This window comes from Gordionus sp. m RMFG-2023, chromosome 5, assembly GCF_954871325.1.
Source record: "Gordionus sp. m RMFG-2023 chromosome 5, tfGorSpeb1-WG-v2, whole genome shotgun sequence".
Lineage (NCBI taxonomy): Eukaryota > Metazoa > Nematomorpha > Gordioida > Chordodea > Parachordodidae > Gordionus > Gordionus sp. m RMFG-2023.
The window spans coordinates 24171664-24176386 of NC_088779.1; the positions used below are offsets into that span (position 1 = coordinate 24171664).

Here is a 4723-nt window from a genome sequence, read left to right on the forward strand (position 1 = left end):
TTTTGTAGCTTTACGAAAAGGTGAAAAAAGATGGCAATCAATTACCATAAACACGTGATTTTTTGTAATAGGAATATAAGCTTCTAACTGAAACTGTTTCAAATGACAATGCCTAATCATTTCAAAATGCATAACTATAATAGTAAAGAATTTCTTTTGAATATCTATAGTTTTAAAGTGTTGTTAAATGATTTTTTTTCGACCCAGAACCTGAGTCGAGTCGTAAAAATATGTCCAACCATGCAAGGGTCGAAAAATTGACCCCGACCCAACCCAAACTATTGGGCTTGTTGAGCCGATCCATCGGGTTGGCATGTTGGGTCTATTCGCTGGGTCAATAAAATATATAGAAAATTATACTAGTTTGTCTTAATCCAGCTTAAGAGTTTTTGATATTAGAAAAATGTTTTAAATTCTTTGGTTCTAGTCAATGATATATAATAATACCTAGACTGACGATTCATTCATTAAAATGCCTTTTTAAGCACGTATAAATGCAAATCAGCTGGAGACGCCATAAACACCATATTTTTTACATCGATGATAATTTGCTCAATAGCATATTTGAATTTGTTAAGTAAATATTTTAATCAATATACTATGGTTATATTAATATGAATTATTTATAGTTAATTTTTATTACCATGATCTGTTAAATTTTATATTTAATTTGCTACTTATTTAATTTTATTAATCAAACATTTTATTTTATCAAAAGCATTATTTTTATTTTCTAAATTATTAATATCTACAATTATTGCGATAATATAGTCATATATTATAAAATAAGTTTAAGCTTTTTGCTTATAATGTGCAGGTAAGCATCAGCAATTTTTATTCAAGTTAGCAATCTTATTATTTACTGTGTGCAATTATATACCTATAGAGAAGATTATATAAGAATATTCATATTATAAGTCAATCTAGGGCTTAGGTAAATATCAATTTTATAACTCAAGATTTAGAAATTGTTTTATTTTGAAGGTTGTTTTTTAAAAATATATAAAAATTGTATAATGCTTAGCTCAAAAGTTATAAAAATTTAAATCTGATTATTGTTAATTAACTATATTATTTTTAAATTTAGTATTCTATTTACATAGCTCTTAAAATAGAAATAAATGTACATATTGTAATATATTTATACAGTATTTATACTGTATAAATATATTTAGCTCTAAATTTTCAAATATCTAAAAATGTCCAGGCTGACATAAAAATTTTATGAAATGGTTACCCAAGTTTATAATTTTATAGTAAATAAGGAATAAAATTATATAAAATAAAATTATATTTTTTTTGATAATTATCATTCATCATATCATATAATAATAGTTTATTTATATATATTATTTTTATTTTTTTATTTAACATTATATAAGAAAATAAATATAACTATAAAAAAATAATAATATATTTATACTTTATCTATCTGTCTAGTCTACCCATATATATTTATCTAATTGGCCAGCCCTACCTTTATTTGATAAAATTCAATTACATATAATATATATGTCATTGGATAAAATTAAAATAATCCTTAATTGTCTATATCTTCAATTAATAATTATCGTTTTTTATTTTACTTCATGCAAGAATACAAGCTTAACTTCTAATAAAAAAATTTCTTTTCATAGGTTATATATTTTAATTTATTATTTTATAAGATTCTTTTCTTAATTTAAGACATTAATATTATTATTTTTAAGATTCCCTATCAAGAATGAAATTTTAATATCAAAATGGCTAAAGGCAATGAATAAGGAAAATTTCACTCCTACTAAGTTTTTAAAGCTTTGTGGAGCCCATTTCAAACCTGAATGTTTTATGCCCTCACATTCATGGAATGCTATTAGGATCTGTACCATCCATTTTTAATTCCAGACCCCTTCAGGATGTATAAATATTGAATATATATTTATTTTAAATATATTTTTTTAAGATAACAAATATTCCATCGAATACAAATAATACTCCTACAAATTTTAACTAATGCTACTAATATTTACTCTATGCAGATAAACATAACAAAAATTCAAATATCAATTTTTGGCAGAAGTTGAAGAAAACCATTCTATTCGCAGGACAATAAATATATTGGCACATGATCTTTTTTAATTTATATTATGACTGTATATATTTAAATATGGATGCTATATATTAATGAATTTTGTAATTTATTGTACATTATATCTATTTCTAATTTATAATAAAATATGGATGCTATATTAATGAATTTCGTAATTTATGGTACATTATATCTATTTTCTAATTTATAATAAACTATTTCTTGTAATGATACAACATTTAATCTTATTAGTTAGTATCTTGAAAAATTATTGATTTTCATCATATAATTAATATGTCCATTCTTCTAAAAATAAAGAGATAAGAGTAAGCTAAATTGATCTAAAATAAAGGTCATTTTTTATAAATGAGGTCTTAAAATATTTTATTTTTATTAATCTTTATTTTATCTGTTTGAAAAAAAAATATATTAATGATACTTGTTTTTTTGATAAAATAAACTGGATAATATAATGTAAGGAAGAACAAGTTGTATGCGATATATCTCTTGTTTGCAATACAGAATTTATCCTAAGAAATATAGTAAATCAATAATAAACATAAAAAATTGAATATTACAAAAAGGAATGATAAATTATTAAAAATAATAAATAAAATAAAACTAATTGGAAAAAATAAATATGAAGAGATCAAGATTTTACATGGGTAAGGATATCCTAATAAAAGTAAAAATGGTTTAAATTTTCTCCATAACTGCGATATGGTTGCTAAATGTTAAATAGTTAATAAGATTCAATTTAACTCCTTAAAATATTAAATTCATAAGTATTTCATTTCTTTAATAATAATAAATATTATGAATAATATAAAAATCCTTTTGAATTGGACTTTAAGAAGATTAAACAAAACACTATAATACTTTAATAAATACTGCATATTTATTTATAATATGTAAAAAAAAATGTTATATTATTAAGAATGTATCTGAAGCTAAGCATTTATTTTTATATTATAAATTTTATCATCGATGTAACCAACATGGCGTCAATGGCGTCTCCAGCTGATTTGCATTCATACGTACTTTTATGAATGAATCGTCAGTCTAGGTATTATTATATGTCATAGAACTTCATGCATATAAGCAAGCAAACTCCCTTCTCATCTCGATTCACTAAGTCCAAGATTTTTTACTAATTTACGTAACATCTATAAAATTAGTGAATATTGGCCACCACCATTTTCCCCTTTATTTTTATTCTGTATGCAAATATTAGGTTATCACACAGATCGACTCCACTCAGGGGCGTCGCTAGCCTTTAAAATCTCAGGGGGCTCAACTAAAAAATTTATATGGGGGCTTCGCTCCTTATACCTTCAATTTGCAGGCCTTCCGCCCACTTTGACCCGGCCGTCGCGGGTTTTATATTAATATATTATACTTTTTTTAAATTTGCCAACTCTAAACAATTATTCTGAATTTCATATTTTATCATTTATTATATTTTGCATACAAAATAAACTAACATATAAATAATTAAAACAATACAAAATAAACTAACTTATAAATAATTAAAACAATACAAAATAAACTAACATATAAATAATTAAAACAATACAAAATAAACTAACATATAAATAATTAAAACAATACAAAATAAACTAACATATAAATAATTAAAACAAAGACATATCTAAAAATAATATTTTTTAATACAAAATCTATTTATTACAGTATAAAATATTTTCTATGGTTGATATAAAAAAAATTTGCGTCTAAAAAATTACAAATGATAAAAAAGGTTAATTAATTCATACATATGCCTCAATTGATAATGGTTTTTAAAAACCACATAAGGCTATATAATTCTTAGTAACTTACATTGACAAAAGGTCATGAAACTAATCTAACTCTCTGTTACCATTTTAGACAATGTTTTATAATAAAATAATAAGAAATAGGCCTTACCAAATTAACAATTCTTGAAGATATAAAAGACCAATCCAAATCATAAAACTATATGATCGTTAGAGCTCCATCTTATATGACATGATGGAAGCTAGATAAGTAATCGATAAAATTATTGTGAGATATTAAATTTCTAAAAGATTATCTTCCATTATTTTTAATCATATATAAACGACTACACAGTTGACCATTATTGCATATCTAAAATATGCAGTCATATGCGCTCAGCAGCTGTAGTAATAATCTTAAACACACAAATAATAAATGCTGGTTAATTTACAGTCATAGCCATTACACTCACGATGGTCCATATCAGAATTTATTATGTTAGAATTGATGAATCAAAAACACTAAAAATCATTAGAAGAAATTATGCAAATATATTGAACCCTTGAGTTATTTACACGGCAAGAATGACATATTAGAAATGAAACATTTTGTATATAAAATAAAAACCCGAGTGATATCATGAAAGCAATTAAAATTTTTTATATTATTGTTGCACCAGTTGGTATATTATATCTTAAAATAATAGTAGTTTGTAATAATATCTAAAATATATTCGTATTAAAAATTTAACTCAAAACTGTTTTTCCAAAAAGAAAAAAATAGCTTTCACGTAAAAAAAGAGAAGAAAAGATATCTAATTTATTTCATCCATTGTGGGATGAATAATAAGATGTTTAATTATAATAATATTTTAAATAAATAGATGGCGTTAAATAGTTG

At 23.1% G+C, this 4723-nt stretch overlaps 1 long non-coding RNA gene across 1 annotated transcript; it reads left to right on the forward strand.

The window, feature by feature from the left end:
* The first annotated feature begins 257 nt into the window (after positions 1–257).
* LOC135929920 (uncharacterized) lies at positions 258–2248 on the forward strand. The gene is made up of 3 exons (XR_010572669.1): positions 258–577; positions 1710–1897; positions 1943–2248. It is a non-coding gene; the product is annotated as an uncharacterized LOC135929920 (long non-coding RNA).
* The last annotated feature ends 2475 nt before the right edge of the window (positions 2249–4723 follow it).